Consider the following 20,202-nt stretch of genomic DNA (forward strand, 5'->3'; position numbering starts at 1 on the left):
AAGTACCCTAGCTGGAGATATATATGCCATCAAAGTTGAATATACAAATAAAGTGAAAAAATGTCTTGTCCGTAGACATGCATTCCCTAGTAAACTGGAAGCATTATTACATTAATGTTGCATTGCTAAGTTCCTGTTCTTTTGTAGATATGAAAACACTACTAACATTTTTTTCTACCATCTATTAATAGAGGGAAAAATTCAAAAATATGTCAGAATGTCTTGTCCGTAGACACATGTCTTGTCCGTAGACATGTCTTTTTATCAATATTGCTTGGCTTTATGGGTCTTAATTAGTCCTATGTGTTGTTTAAACTTAGAAATATCTTATTTCTAATAAATAAATGGTAATTTAAGTGTTCTCAATTTTTGTAAAATTACTTTACAGGAGTGGATTTTAAAAAGTGTCAGATTATCAGTCATAAAAAGCATACCTTATTTTACTTCAATATTGTTTATTCCAGTTGCTGCATACCTTAAAAGATTAACTAAATCAAATGAAGAAAAAGTATTTTTCTCTCTCTAACTTTATCTTTTGCATTTCAGTATTAACAGCAGATGAGGAAGTGTCTACAGACAAGACACTTGTACATAACAAGTATTAAATTCAATTATTTGTCTGCTATGGAACTTAAATCTTATTTATAGGTGATGAAAGTTATCTATTCAAATTAAAACTCAGTATTTTCAACATAAATATAGTCACAATTGATTCTAACAGATTTTTTTGACTGAAATTGTCTTGTCCATAGACATTACCACAATATATTTGTATCCAATTTCCTTGAGTTCAGCCTAATATGATAGGTAAAATGTATGTTATTTTTTCAAGAGAACACATTTAACTATGTCAAAATTGAGTTTTAATAATAGTTTGATTGTTTTAAACAGTCAGAGATATGGATTTCAGTTAAAAGAATGTGTCTTCATTTTGGCTTAATCAATAAATTATTGAGCATGTTGAGATATGTAAAGAATTATGGGTACATTTTTATATTTTTCAAACTTAAAAAACACCGCTTAAAACTTAATTAGTAACTTTAAATCTTAACTTTAACAATCATCTTTGAAAGCATTTAATTGAATATCAATAAAATGTCTTGTCCGTAGACATTAACAAAATGTATTTGTTTCCATTTTCCTCGAAGTTAAGCATCATTTGATAGATAAACCTGATAAAATGTATGTTTTTTTCAAGATAACACTTTCAGCTATATCAAAATTAGGTTTTAATAATGCATTTCATTAAATATGAATACAATGTCTTGTCCGTAGACAAAACATATAAATTGTATTGCTAAGTTTGATTGTTTATTGTAAGAATATGCATCAAGTTATTTTAATGTTCTATACACCAAAAGAAAGGGTTCTTTGGAAGTTTTGTTATTTATAGATAATTTTAGATACAGTTTTATCAGATAAGATTAATGATCAAAGAAAGCTACTGTTGTTTGAAATAACTGTGAGTCAAACATGTTCTTGTTAATTTTTTTTCAATTAAAATGTTTGATATTCAATAGTTCTAAACATATTTTGTTGTCTTTGTCATTGACCAAAAATCTGTCACTGGTGACCATGTCTTGAAGGCAACCATTAAAGAAAATTATACAGTTTTTAAACAAAAACTGCATGTAATTATATAAATGCTTCCAGTGTTAGCCTAACGATGGCAATTTTTCATAATTTAAACCATTTTTGAACCAAAATATCAAAAGAGTTTTTCAATGAGGTGATACTCATTTTTGACTTCATGTGAAACACAAAATGCACATATCTGATCATGCTGATTGTGGCTAGGCCGAAATAAAACTGATAAATATTATTACTTTAGAAACATTTTTGCAAATAACAGTGAAATGAAAACTGAGACATTTCTGGATTATCCAAGAACTTGAATTATTTTCACAGAAATAAAGAAATGTACAATTATGTAATTCCCAAAGCCGTTATACAATGATTTTCAAGTTTTTCATATAACATTTTGGAAGCAAACTTTACAAACAACTGACATTGGCAATTTTGTAATATGCCTTATTTCAAACGTTTTGATTGGTCTAACTGTTTGCTATTTTGTAATACCAAAGATTTTCTCCCGCCCATTTACAACATTTTAGAAGCCCAGCGACGATATAATAGCATTTCAAGATGTCATAATTATTTGGACTAAATTACACAGTGCTTTAATATGCAAAATACGCATAAGTGCACATCCTTTAATGATTGAAAGGGGAAGACATCTTAATATTCCTAGAGAGGAAAGATACTGTCCTGTCTACATGTAAAAATGGGGGAAATTGAGGATGAACAACATTTCTTATTTAAATGTAATAGATATACCTCAAAGCGAGAAATATTAGAAAATAAAATAAATGTTATATTTCAAATACAGCGGAACATTACCGCTGATGAAAAAATATCTCTATTGGTCAATAATAGCTCAGCATTATTACTTGGACTGTCTTCCTCTTTCATATCAGAATGTCTAAATATAAGAAATAGTGAACTTATATAATACATCATTTTGTAACTTTTCATAATTTAGCATGATATGTTATCATGGAACCTTTCATTCTACATGTCAATTATTATAGTTGTATGTAACGCCATAGGTCTTAACCATTTATTGTTATAAATGAGTTTGTGCCAATAAAAATATTTGTATTTGTATTTGTAATAGAATATTACTTTCTGTTTGGTGGAATTATGAAATAGAAGTCAAAGGGGGGCGTACGTCCTCTACGCCCTCCTCTGGATCCGCCACTGACTAAGTAAGGTTGTCTATCAATAATATCACTAACCTGATGACATTGTCCCTTTTGAAATGAAAATGAAAGTAGATTCCCGCGGAATCTCGTTTTGAAAATTCTTAATATAGTACACCGGAAGCACATGCTGGAAAATGGTAAACATGTTTCTTATCCTTATCTGAGGCTATAGATGATTTATATAAAAGGGGATTGAAAGCTTTATTTAAATATAATTTTTTTTAACTTATATATAAACCTAAAATTAACACACTTTCACATATATTTGATCATACTGTGAAACGTGTGTTGTTATATATCCTAGGTGTCAGACCACCCAAATTTTGCAATTTTCACAGCTTTCTAAATATTTTACCTCAAGTTTAACTTCATAGACCTTAATGGGAAACCAGGTATATCCTTAATTGTACATGAATCAGCTTTCTACATGCCAATTTTCACCATACCTTTAAAGCCTTCTAACAAAATAACTGACCTTCAAACATAGGTACTCCAAAACAAAAACCTGGTTTTCTGGAAATCTAAAATTAGTATACTATGCATACCCGTAGCCAGGGGTGGTTTCGGGGGATTCGGACAAACCCCCCCTTGAAAACAAATAATGACTGTTAAAGTCAACGTTCTGTTCGAATTGTGACTGTTAAAGTCAAGTTTTTGAGGCTAACGAACTCCCCCCTTTGGAAATTCCTGGCTACGGGCCTGCTATGGAGCGCATTAATCCTCAATTTTAAATGCAAACTCATAGACAAGTAAATTTTGGCTCAAAAAATGATCTAGATATATTTCTCTTTCACCAAAAGTTTCATTTCTGCAAATTTGTTGGATAGTTTAAGTAAACAAGGACATCAAAAGCACTATTTTGTGTTAGAGTAGGGCTACTTTTACATACTTTCTAAATTGGAGGAGTAATTGGTGGTCTGACACCTAAAAAGCAAAAAAAGTTGATCAGAAATCTTTTGTTCTGTTTATTCTTAATCCTTAGTCAATTTGAAGTTAAAAACATCCTTTCTGAGCATAATGCGCGACTCATATTACAAATTTCACAGCTCAATTTAAACTGACTGTAATGTAAGCCTATATATATTTTAATTTTAACCCCGCCGCATTTTTGCGCCTGTCCCAAGTCAGGAGCCTCTGGCCTTTGTTAGTCTTGTATTATTTTAATTTTAGTTTCTTGTGTACAATTTGGAAATTAGTATGGCGTTCATTATCACTGGACTAGTATATATTTGTTTAGGGGCCAGCTGAAGGACGCCTCCGGGTGCGGGAATTTCTCGCTACATTGAAGACCTGTTGGTGACCCTCTGCTGTTTTTTTATTTGGGCGGGTTGTTGTCTCTTTGACACATACCCCATTTCCATTCTCAATTTTATACTTTGATAGAAAATACTTGAAAATCTCATTTTGGACTAGAGAAACATAAACTTTCAATATTAAGATCAGCTTTTGTTGATTTTTCCTTGTTTGTTCTACTGCTTTAAAGACTTTTCACAATTTTTACAATGAGTTTAATAAAAAAATCTAAGGTATTGAAGAGTCAAGAAATATTGACCCCCCCTTTTTAGCTCACCTGGCCCGAAGGGCCAAGTGAGCTTTTCCCATCACTTGGCGTCCGGCGTCCGGCGTCGTCCTGCGTCCGTCGTCCGGCGTTAACTTTTACAAAAAATCTTCTCCTCTGAAACTACTGGGCCAAATTTAACCAAACTTGGCCACAATCATCATTGGGGTATCTAGTTTAAAAAATGTGTCCGGTGACCCAGCCAACCAACCAAGATGGCCGCCATGGCTAAAAATAGAACATAGGGGTCAAATGCAGTTTTTGGCTTATAACTCAAAAACCAAAGCATTTAGAGCAAATCTGACGTGGGGTAATATTGTTCATCAGGTCAAGATCTATCTGCCCTGAAATTTTCAGATGAATCGGACATTTCGTTGTTGGGTTGCTGCCTCTGAAATGGTAATTTTAAGGAAATTTTGCTGTTTTTGGTTATTATCTTGAATATTATTATAGATAGAGATAAACTGTGAACAGCAATAATGTTCAGCAAAGTAAGATCTACAAATAAGTCAACATGACCAAAATGGTCAGTTGACCACTTTAGGAGTTATTGCCCTTTATTGTCAATTTTTAACCATTTTTCGTAAATCTTAGTACCGGTAATCTTTTAGAAAAATCTTCTCCTCTTAAACTACTGGGCCAAATTCAACCAAACTTGGCCATAATCATCATAGGGGTATCTAGTTTAAAAAATGTGTCCGGTGACCCGGCCAACCAACCAAGATGGCTGCATGGCTAAAAATAGAATATAGGGGTAAAATGCAGTTTTTGGCTAATAACTTAAAAACCAAAGCATTTAGAGCAAATCTGACAGGAAGTAAAATTGTTGATCAGGTCACGATCTATCTGCCCTGGAATTTTCAGATGAATCGGATAATTGGTTGTTATGTTGCTGCCCCTGAATTGGTAATTTTGAGGAAATTTTGCTGTTTTTTTGTTATTATCTTGAATATTATTATAGATAGAGATAAACTGTAAACAGCAATAATGTACAGCAAATTAAGAACTAAAAATAAGTCAGAATGACCAAAATAGTCAATTGACCCCCTAAGGAGTTATTGCCCTTCCTAGTCAATTTTTAACAATTTTCTTAAAATTTGAAGATTTTCAATAACATTTTCCACAGAAAGTACTGTTATAGATAGAGATAATTGTAACCAGCAAGAATGTTTAGTAAAGTAAGATCTACAAACACATCACCATCACCAAAACACAATTTTGTCATGAATCCATCTGTGTCCATTGTTTAATTTCACATAGACCAAGGTGAGCGACACAGGCTCTTTAGAGCCTCTAGTTTACACCTGGTGTCAGTAATGGGGAATATTAACTGATCAAAAGTGCAGTCATGGTCATTTAACTGTTTTATTTAGTATAAAACTTTCAATTGGGATAATAATTGCATTATTAATTATTGTGTTTAAAAACTTTTTATGATGAAATAATTGACTTAATCAGTCTGAACAAAGTTTTTTGCATTCATCATGTTCATATTTAAAAAAAAAAAAATGAACTCCATGCATAAAAAATGAATCATGTTAATTTAAGGCCATGTACTACGATCAGCCGATAAACAGTTTTCTCTTCATGAATGAAAAATAAATGTTTAAATAATGTTAATTATCACTGAACTAGTATATAATATTTACATTTGTATTTAGGGGCCAGCTGAAGGAGGCCTCCCTGTGAGGGAATTTCTGGCTGCATTGAAGACCTTTTGGTGACCTTCTGCTGTTGTATGTTCTATGGTCAGGTTGTTGTCTCTTTGACACATTCCCCATTTCAATTCTCAATTTAATGTTGTATTTATTGATATGTAATGATACGATTGAAATGCTTTAAATTAAGGATGTATTCTTTTGACATTTCAGTCTCAGTGAAGATATAAGGGGAAAAGATTGTGTATTTACAATGAGTAGTTTTTGAGTAATCAATTTTTAAAATTTTATTACCAATCAACATGATCCAGTCAGACTTTTTTGGCAAAATTTTAGAAAATGGGTGAGGGGTACAAAAATGATTTTACCAGAAGCATGTACATCCCATATCTTTTTTTTTCTTTTCAAATTTCTTAGATATAGATATGTATTTTCTCAATCATTTATAACAAAGAAGTTGAAAAAATATGCATTTTGTTCTTCAAATACACAAATTTATAAAATCGACAGCATGGTGAATTTGACACAAAAAGCATCAAAATATGATTAAACTTTCTTATATTAACAATTTAACACCTACCTATAGTAATTTTAATTTAAACTTATTCAGATTGGTCCACTTCATCTTAATTGAAAGTATGAAAAAAAGTTTAATTGTGGATTTGGGTGTTTTTTTTCATGATAATAGCCCAAAAATAGGTAAAAATTTATGAAGAATGGGAAAATCATGAAAATTTGGTACTTTTAAAAGGCTGTAGCTAAACATTGCTAAAAAAGAAGTGCACCTGTCACTGCACCACCATATGATTTTTTCTTCACCCATTATTCTTTTACAATCTTATAAAACCAAATATCAGGTTAAGAAAGAAAGTTTAAATAAATTATTCTAGTTTTTTTTTTTGCTCCTCAGAGGTGTGCATCCTTAATTCAATTTAAATATTTTCATAATTTTATTTTATTTCAGCACAATTACACTATAAGTGGTCAAGTAACATCAAGCCAAGTAAACATGTGCAATAATCCAAATTTAATTGTACGACAGCCTCCTGATACATACAGCACACTTGCAGGATCAAATGTATCTACTTTGAAGCAACTCACAGAGTCCCATTACATAACAACTGAAGAATGTGAGGTCAATTATCCTATGGTAAGTTATCAGAAAGTTTTGGCAGTTTCTTTAAAACATTGGAGATTTGTTTGCCTCACCTACTCTAGTAGAGGGAATTATGTTTTCTGGATATTTGTTAATTTGTAATCTTTTTATCTATTTATAGTAGAACTTGTGAACATGAAATTGTATTGAAAGCAAATATCAAAATTAATGATCGTCTTATATTTGTAGGTCAGACCCAGACGTGAATTTCTTGACCTACTTAAACAAGTAGGAGCATCATGGGAAGTGTTATCCAGAAAAGAGGTAAAAATTTCTCTGAATTCAGAAATTATTTCCATGATTGTATTAATGCCAAAAATGCACAGCACCAGGTTTCGCAATAATTAAAGCTTTCATTCATATTTTCAGTAGTGATTTTATATTTATTGCAATCAGCATATTTAAGATGGTACCTAACACTACAGGGAGATAACTCTGTAAAGTCAGCTAAACGTTTTAATTACGTTGTGTTGTAAAGGGAATAATAAGCTTCTCAAAGATCAAAATTGGTCTTTGTCAAACTGCTATATAACCAGTGCAATTTTTCTGACAAAACGGTTGGTTCAAAATTTTTAGAATTTACATATTTTTGTTAAAGGGTCAAAGTAAATACTTTGTCAAAATTCTATCAAAATAAAACGAGCCAAATTAATTTTAGTGAAATGGTTAGGTACCACCTTAAATACTGTAAACATAACAATAAATGAAGAAATTTTTTATTATTGTGAAAAATGCTACCATATCAATTTTGACACTATAAAAACTTGCGTTCTTAATTTCAACTTAATTATCTGTAAATTGAAGGTCTGTAGTTATCTGAAGGATTACATTGGTAGCAGACAGTTGTATAATCCAAATGACCCTAGTATCGTGTTCTGTAAAAAAGATCCTCTGGGAAAAGTATTTGGAGTTGATAAGTTTACCTTCACAGAAGCAACGTAAGTATTTATCTATAATTGTATACATTATCACTGAACTAGTATACATATTTGTTTAGGGGACAGCTGAATGACTCCTCAGGGTGCCGGAGTTTCTCTTTGCATTGAAGACCCATTGGTGGCGTTCCACTGTTGTTGGCTCTATGGTCAAGTTGTTGTCTCTTTGACACATTCCCCATTTCCATTCTCAGTTTTATGTATATGTATATAATACGCATGTTCTGTACCATTGAGTTGACTGCAATGCCTAATTTTGTGATCGCTTATTTATTGTTTAATCAACTGTATGTTTTGATAGAAACATTATAATTTGCTATTTATTATTTGTATATCTATTGGATATGTCTGAAGGAATAAACATTAACTAATTATAAAGCTGTACTTTTTGATTGATTTGTATTTAGGAGAGAAAGGGCAAAAATTGAAATGACAGCAAGTTTATATAAAAATAATCCTATAAATTGGGTGTTTCAAGTCTTGCAGCAAGGATAAACATGATAAACAGATCTAAAAGACTAAAGTGAAAGACCTCATTTATATAAAAATGCATTGCAAGGAATTGTGTGCAACTTCTTGTTTCTTCAGTATTTAAATACGAAGATAAACAAGAAGTAATTGTAACAGGATGCTGTTAAGAAGTCTCCCAAACAAAGCTCCCATATTCATTTGATTTGTTTAATTGTCCAATACAAGAATAAATATGGTTAAGGGGTGGGGATCTTGACCGTTTACAAGTTTTCAAACAAGAGGGGGTGGGGTGACCCCCTAAGGACTTCCTTTTTTTCCCATTTAATTTGTTTTATTGTCCCCTACAAGAATATATATGTTTAGGAGTTGGGATCTGGACAGTTTACAAGTAAATAGCACATTCTCAAATTTAATGGGGTGGGGGTGACCCCCAGGGACTTCCCTTAAATTTCATTTGATTTGTTTTATTGTCCCCTACAAGAATTTATATGGTTTTGGGGTGGGGATCTGGAACGTTTACAAGATAATAGCACATTCTCAAATTGAACGGGGTGGGGGTGACCCCCCAGGAATTCCCTTTTACAACATTAAATTTGTTTTATCGTCCCATTCAAGAATATATATGGTTTAGGGGTGGGGATTTGGACCATTTACAAGATAATAGTATATTCTCAAATTTAAGGGGGTGGGATGACCCCCCAGGGATTCCCTTTATTTCATGTGATTTGTTTTATTGTCCTATGATCATTTCTGAAGACTGTGTGTGTTTATCACTTAAAGTTTTCAAGTTATATTCATTGAAAATTTTCGAAAATAAAATCCCATAGGGTTCTATAGTAAACCCCTCCCTTCTTTTGGCCCCCCAAAATACCCCTTAATAGACCCCAATGCACACATTTTATGAAACCCTAAGTAAATCTGACAAGTGGTTTTTGAGAAACGCTGCGGACAAGTTCATTTTTTTTAAAGTGGCGGAAGAAAAAGAAAAAGAAAAAGAAGAAGAATAATAAAAATCATAAGAACTGAGCAAAAACAATAAGTCTCCAAACTTTGTTTGGGAGACTTAATAATGAATGGTAACAAGACGTAACTGCTAATAAATGGAAGACCAAAGGATGTGAATAAGAATTATTGATTGATTGGTTTTTAAATTGCTGTAATATTGTCAAAATGATATATTCCCCTATCAACTTGTACAACGGAAGTAACTATAAACTTATCTAAACGGGGAGGTCTGGGTCGATAATCTTTATCTGAAATTATGAATCTCTATAATGTTTTACATCTGTCTTTTATTTTCAGGAAATTGATAGATGCCAACTGCTACCAGTTACCTGACTCATGTATGGTTAAGAAAGAACAATTAGTCGCTATACCAAAGAAAAGAAGTAATTCATCAAATCAAGTAAATCAGGTAATTATTAATTTAAATTGATTCAGGGATCTTCAGATTGTTTTGAAAATGCTATGGCTGTGGCATCCAAAAATCTTTTCATTTTTTATGACCGCTGCTGTGGACAATGATGACATCCAGTATTAACCCTGACCGCCCTTCCGTCCAGGGCATTTTCATTTCTTCACTCAAATTTAAGTTTTCCATGTCTAAATTTTTGAAACTTATACACAGATACATAGATTTGGCCAGTGAATCAATACTTTTCTAGAGTAATGCCCCTTTAAAACTTGGAAAATTGCTCACTTTTTAGCTCACCTGTCCCGAAGGGACAAGTGAGCTTATGCCATCACTTGGCGTCCGTCGTCGTCCGTCGTCTGTCGTCCGTCATCTGTCGTCGTAAACTATTTCAAGAATCTTCTCCTCTGTAACTACTGGGCCAAATACTTTCAAACTTTAACTGAATGTTCCTTAGGGTATCTATTTTATAAATTGTATCCGAAGTTTTGATCTATCAACAAACATGGTCGCCATTGCTAAAAATAGAACATAGGGGTCAAATGCAGTTTTTGGCTTATAACTCAAAAACCAAAGCATTTAGAGCAAATCTGACATGGGGTATTATTGTTTAACAGGTCAAGATCTATCTGCCCTGAAATTTTCAGATGAATCAGACAACCCGTTGTTGGGTTGCTGCCCCTGAATTGGTAATTTTAAGGAAATTTTGCTGTTTTTGGTTATTATCTTGAATATTATTATAGATAGAGATAAACTGTAAACAGGAATAATGTTCAGCAGAGTAAGATTTACAAATAAGTCAACATGACGGAAATGGTCAGTTGACCCCTTTAGGAGTTATTGCCCTTTATAGTCAATTTTTAACCATTTTTCGTAAATCTTAGTAATCTTTTACAAAAATCTTCTCCTCTGAAACTACTGGGCCAAATACTTCCAAACTTTAATTGAATGTTCCTTAGGGTATCTAGTTTGTAAATTGTATCAGAAGTTATGATCTATCAACAAACATGGTCGCCATTGCTAAAAATAGAACATAGGGGTCAAATGCAGTTTTTGGCTTATAACTCAAAAACCAAAACATTTAGAGCAAATCTGACATGGGGTAATATTGTTTATCAGGTCAAGATCTATCTGCCCTGAAATTTTCAGATGAATCAGACAACCTGTTGTTGGGTTGCTGCCCCTGAATTGGTAATTTTAAGGAAATTTTGCTGTTTTTGGTTATTATCTTGAATATTATTATAGATAGAGATAAACTGTAAACAGGAATAATGTTCAGCAAAGTAAGATTTACAAATAAGTCAACATGACGGAAATGGTCAGTTGACCCCTTTAGGAGTTATTGCCCTTTATAGTCAATTTTTAACCATTTTTCGTAAATCTTAGTAATCTTTTACAAAAATCTTCTCCTCTGAAACTACTGGGCCAAATACTTCCAAACTTTAACTGAATGTTCCTTATGGTATCTAGTTTGTAAATTGTATCCGAAGTTGTGATTTATCAACAAACATGGTCGCCATTGCTAAAAATAGAACATAGGGGTCAAATGCAGTTTTTGGCTTATAACTCAAAAACCAAAACATTTAGAGCAAATCTGACATGGGGGTAATATTGTTTATCAGGTCAAGATCTATCTGCCCTGAAATTTTCAGATGAATCAGACAACCTGTTATTGGGTTGCTGCCCCTGAATTGGTAATTTTAAGGAAATTTTGCTGTTTTTGGTTATTATCTTGAATATTATTATAGATAGAGATAAACTGTAAACAGGAATAATGTTCAGCAAAGTAAGATTTACAAATAAGTCAACATGACGGAAATGGTCAGTTGACCCCTTTAGGAGTTATTGCCCTTTATAGTCAATTTTTAACCATTTTTCGTAAATCTTAGTAATCTTTTACAAAAATCTTCTCCTCTGAAACTACTAAGCCAAATACTTCCAAACTTTAACTGAATGTTCCTTATGGTATCTAGTTTGTAAATTGTATCCGAAGTTGTGATTTATCAACAAACATGGTCGCCATTGCTAAAAATAGAACATAGGGGTCAAATGCAGTTTTTGGCTTATAACTCAAAAACCAAAGCATTTAGAGCAAATCTGACATGGGATAATATTGTTTATCAGGTCAAGATCTATCTGCCCTGAAATTTTCAGATGAATCAGACAACCTGTTGTTGGGTTACTGCCCCTGAATTGGTAATTTTAAAGAAATTTTGCTGTTTTTGGTTATTATCTTGAATATTATTATAGATAGAGATAAACTGTAAACCGGAATAATGTTCAGCAAAGTAAGATTTACAAATAAGTCAACATGACGGAAATGGTCAGTTGACCCCTTTAGGAGTTATTGCCCTTTATAGTCAATTTTTAACCATTTTTCGTAAATCTTAGTAATCTTTTACAAAAATCTTCTCCTCTGAAACTACTGGGCCAAATACTTCCAAACTTTAACTGAATGTTCCTTAGGGTATCTAGTATGTAAATTGTATCCGAAGTTATGATCTATCAACAAACATGGTCGCCATTGCTAAAAATAGAACATAGGGGTCAAATGCAGTTTTGGCTTATAACTCAAAAACCAAAGCATTTAGAGCAAATCTGACATGGGGTAATATTGTTAATCAGGTCAAGATCTATCTGCCCTGAAATTTTCAGATGAATCAGACAACCTGTTGTTGGGTTGCTGCCCCTGAATTGGTAATTTTAAGGAAATTTTGCTGTTTTTGGTTATTATCTTGAATATTATTATAGATAGAGATAAACTGTAAACAGGAATAATGTTCAGCAAAGTAAGATTTACAAATAAGTCTGCATGACGGAAATGGTCAGTTGACCCCTTTAGGAGTTATTGCCCTTTATAGTCAATTTTTAACCATTTTTCGTAAATCTTAATAATCTTTTACAAAAATCTTCTCCTCTGAAACTACTGGGTCAAATACTTCCAAACTTTAACTGAATGTTCCTTAGGGTATCTAGTTTGTAAATTGTATCCGAAGTTATGATCTATCAACAAACATGGTCGCCATTGCTAAAAATAGAACATAGGGGTCAAATGCAGTTTTTGGCTTATAACTCAAAAACCAAAGCATTTAGAGCAAATCTGACATGGGGTAATATTGTTTATCAGGTCAAGATCTATCTGCCCTGAAATTTTCAGATGAATCAGACAACCTGTTGTTGGGTTGCTGCCCCTGAATTGATAATTTTAAGGAAATTTTGCTGTTTTTGTTTATTATCTTGAATATAATTATAGATAGAAATAAACTGTAAACAGCAATAATGTTCAGCAAAGTAAGATCTTCAATTAAGTCAATTTGACCAAAATTGTCAATTGACCCCTTAAGAAGTTATTGCCCTTTAAAGACTTTTTTCACAATTTGTTCATCATGTTGACATACTTTAAAAAATCTTCTCCTTTGAAACTGCTGTATCAATTTCAGCTTAACTTAGGCTAAATGAGTTTCAGAGTATCTAGTATAAATTTTATATTTTATTTCCTTGTATGTCAAGAAACATAGCTCCTAAAGCTAAAATAGAACATAGGAGAAAATGATTATTTTTTTTGGCTTTTGAAGAAAATAGGACGATCCAAAAAACATTTAAATAAATTGAAAAGCCAAAATAATCATTGATGAGAGATTTAACCAAAAGAATTAATGTGAGCGATTCAGGCTCTTGAGAGCCTCTTGTTTAGTTTCCACACTCTTAATTTATATAATTAGTTATCATGGTTATTCTCGTCAGTATTTTATGAAAAAAAGTTGTTTATTTTCAGATAGTGACTGTTTCTTGTCCAAAGTTGATTGACATACTCGTACATAGTCCCAGTACACAGACGGGGAACAGCAGAAAAAACAAAATAGTTTCGAAGGTCAAACATCAGACACGAGTTCTAACAGAGGTAAACATGGAAAGTATATAATTATTACAGTTTTGTATGTTAAAATTAAATGGGCAACAACTCTAAATAACATGTTGGTACAAATTCGATAAGCTTTTGACATGTTTCAGCATTGGCAAGATGTTGTGTACATTGAGTTTGGTTTGTTTAGCATGACAGCATGTGCATCCTTGTTTTAGAGTTGACTTAATATTTTTATGAGTATTTCTATTCATTTTAGCACAAAACTTGTCAGCTGCATCTACTGGTAGGAGAAGACATAGATGGGTTTCTGTAAGTAAAAATCACAAATTTACATGTTGTTGTTTTGAACATGATATGTAGATAAATCAGTGGCGTAGCCAGGGTTAAAATGATGTGGATGCGAAACTGTTTTAAAAAAATTTTAGGACCTTTTATGCACTTTTTTTTTCTGACGTTTTTCCTGTATACATGTGTACTTCCCCTACAATCCAACAATGGCTATATTTTTGTTTAATTTCAAAATACCCCTCAATATATAAGTTTCTATCAGAATTTTGTTGTTTTCTCGTAACTACCATCATTAGATACAGTAATATGTGAGGTTAAAGTTTCACATCCAATTGAAATATGAAATCTCAAAATGGATCCATTACAAAGGCCCTTTTGCATATGGAACTTCGAAATATAGGCTCTGAAGTGATACCCCCCCTTTCCCGCAATTTGAGCCTCCACATGGGATTTTTTTATTACTTGTCTTAACGCGTTGCAGGGGACAGAAATGCCGGGTGTCCGTCATGTGTTGCCAGATTTTTGTGAAATTTATATCATCACCAATGTCTTTGAAACTCGCGAAAATAAGTCCTGATCAAATAATTTAACCAACTATGCCCCCTTTGAAATATAAATCATAATTGATATACCATTGCATTTGGCCTGAAGCTTTTATTTCTCTTAGATATTAAATGAAAAAAAAAAGGCTTTTTTTTTAGTAACTGCCCTTGTATACATATTAGAATAGATATATATGTGCACTACAGGGACTTTTGAACTCTTTATTTGAAAATAAAATTAATATTGTACCAAGTTTGTAACCGGTATTTATTAGCCCAGAAATGATCACACTCCATAATAAATACTAGTCGTATTTAATGTCACAGGAAACGATATCAGGCAATGATGTGTTCGTTGTTAACTAGTAACGTTGCTATGTCATCCCTCCGCTTGGTTCAATCTCAGACCAAACATGTCTGCAGGTCTACGTGTTATCATCCTCTGCGCTTGTCGTTTCCGACGATGCGCTAAGACGTAGACTTTTTACGAAAAAGTTAACAGCACTTTTCTGCGATTTATCCATCTTGTTTACATAAACTATAAATGATCTTAAAGGAAAGACCATGTATACTACTTTGGAAATGTTTTTATGTCCTGCTGTAGCAGAGAGAGTCATTAAGTTTTCCCTAGTCCATCAGTCTGTACTTTCAATAATTAATTTGAAACAACCAAATGTTATGAAACTTATTCATAATGCTTATTACCACAACACAAAGATCAACTTTGAATTTTGGTGAAGTCACTTATACCGTTTTAGAGTTATGCCCCTTTACAAATGAAATAACTGCTCATATACAAAAGGGGGCATCATCATATTTTACTGAAAAAGTCATAACCTTGTGTATATTGTGAGACCTGCAATGTTATTGTCATTCACTACCAATAGTCCCAATACCAAACTTTTACAGTAGGTCTTTCGAGGCATAAACATTATATAGAGTTGGTGGGGAAACCATTAATACCAGCATTTTCCATTTTGGCTGAAAGTTCACATTCCTATATATGTTCATCCACTAAGAAAAAAGAAGTGCTTTGAAAACACACTGTATAGCAATAAACCTCATTAAAACATATTAAGCTAAGAAAGCATAGTAAACTAGTGTATATCAATTATAGGAAAGGGGGAGATTCTGAACCAGATATAATAGCCATCGAGCTAGATGCTGACAATGATGATGATGCTATAGGTGTAGAGGTTGGAACCAATGGTACTGAGGATGTTATGTCTGTAGAGGTTGATGCTGACAGAATCTCATTCGAGTATGAAGTCTGTTCAGATGAGGATGATATTATATCCAGCACAGCCAGTGTATCAGGAATCTCAGATACTGTGAGTTTTATAGGGATATCATACATCACTCAACCTTAAGGTCATATGCAGTTATTTAAGAATGGTTATCTATATGCTACCCTTTTTTGTTGATTTTACAGTACTCCTGTATACTGGATCTTAAGGGGGTCCTTTTGACTAGAGATCAGTAGTGTGCTTGTAACAGTTTATATCAAATTGGTTTTCAGCAGAATAGAAATAATTTGTGTTATAAAGAAGTCTAGGAAATATCTGATTATTACCAACACAAACAATTAGTCATTTTAAGAGCAGTGTTTTCTCCAGGCCAATTTTAGTGTTGTGGTATTAAAAGTATTATTATTAATTTTATGGAACCCACCACAGCTTGAAAGTTCAAACTAACAGATTTAGCTTTCAAAGGGACAATTAAAGTTCATTTTCAGAGATCATACAAATACAACCAATATAGTGTACAGTCGTCCGCCATAAGTATTCGTAAAAACAAAATGGCTGCCATTCAATGTAAATCTGCACATGAAAAAACTTGGAACTATTGAACAAGTAACAAAATAAAAAAATCCTACCTTAAAATGTCATGAATTTCACGTTCCAGGTCTTTGGTGTTATTTATGTTCTGAGTTCGTTTTTGCAGTTCCCTTTTTAATACCCACCAACAATTCTCAATAATATTGAGGTCGGGACTCTGAGCTGGCCAGTTTATGCTATTTAGTTCCGTTACCCTAATAAAAATCTTGAACAGATCGGGCTCGATGGACGGGGGCATTATCATCTTGAAAAACATAGTTATTATCTGGAAAATGACGAACAACCACTGGCCACAAGTTATTGTCAATAATGTCAATGTATTTTAAGGCATTTATGTTCCCTTCAACAATGGTAATAGTTAAGACACCATGGTAAGTGATGCATCCCCAGATCATTAAACTATACTTGCGCTGAGATGGAGGGCAAATACAATCTGTCAGCCACTCTTCTCCGACCTTTCTCCAAACACTGACACGAGAATCTTGCCTAATGACTACCTTGCACTCATCGCTGAAGATTACTTTACTCCAGTGTGCAATAACAGTTTTATGTAAAATTCCCCCCTGCAATATCTCCCTCATTTTTAGCTCACCTGTCCCGAAGGGACAAGTGAGCTTATGCCATCACTTGGCGTCCGTCGTCGTCCGTCGTCTGTCGTCGTAAACTATTTCAAGAATCTTCTCCTCTGAAACTACTGGGCCAAATACTTTCAAACTTTAACTGAATGTTCCTTAGGGTATCTAATTTGTAAATTGTATCCGAAGTTTTGATCAACAAACATGGTCGCCATTGCTAAAAATAGAACAAAGGGGTCAAATGCAGTTTTTGGCTTATAACTCAAAAACCAAAGCATTTAGAGCAAATCTGACATGGGGTATTATTGTTTGTCAGGTCAAGATCTATCTGCCCTGAAATTTTCAGATGAATCAGACAACCCGTTGTTGGGTTGCTGCCCCTGAATTTGTAATTTTAAGGAAATTTTGCTGTTTTTGGTTATTATCTTGAATATTATTATAGATAGAGATAAACTGTAAACAGGAATAATGTTCAGCAAAGTAAGATTTACAAATAAGTCAACATGACGGAAATGGTCAGTTGACCCCTTTAGGAGTTATTGCCCTTTATAGTCAATTTTTAACCATTTTTCGTAAATCTTAGTAATCTTTTACAAAAATCTTCTCCTCTGAAACTACTGGGCCAAATATTTCCAAACTTTAACTGAATGTTCCTTAGGGTATCTAGTTTGTAAATTGTATCCGAAGTTGTGATCTATCAACAAACATGGTCGCCATTGCTAAAAATAGAACATAGGGGTCAAATGCAGTTTTTGGCTTATAACTCAAAAACCAAAGCATTTAGAGCAAATCTGACATGGGGATAATATTGTTTATCAGGTCAAGATCTATCTGCCCTGAAATTTTCAGATGAATCAGACAACTTGTTGTTGGGTTACTGCCCCCTGAATTGGTAATTTTAAAGAAATTTTGCTGTTTTTGGTTATTATCTTGAATATTATTATAGATAGAGATAAACTGTAAACCGGAATAATGTTCAGCAAAGTAAGATTTACAAATAAGTCAACATGACGAAAATGGTCAGTTGACCCCTTTAGGAGTTATTGCCCTTTATAGTCAATTTTTAACCATTTTTCGTAAATCTTAGTAATCTTTTACAAAAATCTTCTCCTCTGAAACTACTGGGCCAAATATTTCCAAACTTTAACTGAATGTTCCTTAGGGTATCTAGTTTGTAAATTGTATCCGAAGTTGTGATCTATCAACAAACATGGTCGCCATTGCTAAAAATAGAACATAGGGGTCAAATGCAGTTTTTGGCTTATAACTCAAAAACCAAAGCATTTAGAGCAAATCTGACGTTGGGTAATATTGTTTATCAGGTCAAGATCTATCTGCCCTGAAATTTTCAGATGAATCAGACAACCTGTTGTTGGGTTGCTGCTCCTGAATTGATAATTTTAAGGAAATTTTGCTGTTTTTGGTTATTATCTTGAATATTATTATAGATAGAGATAAACTGTAAACAGGAATAATGTTCAGCAAAGTAAGATTTACAAATAAGTCAACATGACGGAAATGGTCAGTTGACCCCTTTAGGAGTTATTGCCCTTTATAGTCAATTTTTAACCATTTTTCGTAAATCTTAGTAATCTTTTACAAAAATCTTCTCCTCTGAAACTACTGGGCCAAATATTTCCCAAACTTTAACTGAATGTTCATTAGGGTATCTAGTTTGTAAATTGTATCCGAAGTTGTGATCAATCAACAAACATGGTCGCCATTGCTAAAAATAGAACATAGGGGTCAAATGCAGTTTTTGGCTTATAACTCAAAAACCAAAGCATTTAGAGCAAATCTGACATGGGATAATATTGTTTATCAGGTCAAGATCTATCTGCCCTGAAATTTTCAGATGAATCAGACAACTTGTTGTTGGGTTACTGCCCCTGAATTGGTAATTTAAAAGAAATTTTGCTGTTTTTGGTTATTATCTTGAATATTATTATAGATAGAGATAAACTGTAAACAGGAATAATGTTCAGCAAAGTAAGATTTACAAATAAGTCAACATGACGAAAATGGTCAGTTGACCCCTTTAGGAGTTATTGCCCTTTATAGTCAATTTTTAACCATTTTTCGTAAATCTTAGTAATCTTTTACAAAAATCTTCTCCTCTGAAACTACTGGGCCAAATATTTCCAAACTTTAATTGAATGTTCCTTAGGGTATCTAGTTTGTAAATTGTATCCGAAGTTGTGATCTATCAACAAACATGGTCGCCATTGCTAAAAATAGAACATAGGGGTCAAATGCAGTTTTTGGCTTATAACTCAAAAACCAAAGCATTTAGAGCAAATCTGACGTTGGGTAATATTGTTTATCAGGTCAAGATCTATCTGCCCTGAAATTTTCAGATGAATCAGACAACCTGTTGTTGGGTTGCTGCCCCTGAATTGATAATTTTAAGGAAATTTTGCTGGGTTTTTTTTATTATCTTGAACATAATTATAGATAGAAATAAACTGTAAACAGCAATAATGTTCAGCAAAGTAAGATCTTTAATTAAGTCAAATTGACCAAAATTGTCAATTGACCACTTAAGGAGTTATTGCCCTTTAAAGACTTTTTTCACAATTTGTTCATCATGTTGACTTACTTTAAAAAATCTTCTCCTTTGAAACTGCTGTATCAATTTCAGCCAAACTTAGGCTAAATGAGTTTCAGAGTATCTAGTATAAATTTTATATTTTATTTCCTTGTATGTCAAGAAACATAGCTCCTATGGCTAAAATAGAACATAGGAGAAAATGATTATTTTTTTTGGCTTTTGAAGAAAATAGGACGATCCAAAAAACATTTAAATAAATTGAAAAGCCAAAATAATCATTGATGAGAGATTTAACCAAAAGAATTAAGGTGAGCGATTCAGGCTCTTGAGAGCCTCTTGTTTCTTGTTGACTACACGGATACAAATTTTTTTCTTTACTGACCGCTTGTGGAACCCATCAGAATGTAGTTTATGTTCAACAATTTGTTTAGAGAAAGGTTGATCAATGCTCTCATTAAAAATATTAGTAATTTCAGAAAAAGATTTATGGCGATGTTTTTTTACGCAACGGGAAAGTTTCTCATGTCCCGGTCATGAAAGGATTTTGGTCTGCCTGTTCTCTTAATGTTTTCCATATCACCCCGGTGCT

The 20,202-nt window shown here is 32.9% G+C and overlaps 1 pseudogene; it reads left to right on the forward strand.

The window, feature by feature from the left end:
* Positions 1-2,865: 2,865 nt before the first annotated feature.
* Positions 2,866-15,980, forward strand: LOC139506283 (E3 ubiquitin-protein ligase Mdm2-like; annotated as a pseudogene).
* Positions 15,981-20,202: the final 4,222 nt, after the last annotated feature.

The sequence above is a fragment of the Mytilus edulis genome, unplaced genomic scaffold (genome assembly GCF_963676685.1).
Source record: "Mytilus edulis unplaced genomic scaffold, xbMytEdul2.2 SCAFFOLD_1893, whole genome shotgun sequence".
NCBI lineage: Eukaryota > Metazoa > Mollusca > Bivalvia > Mytilida > Mytilidae > Mytilus > Mytilus edulis.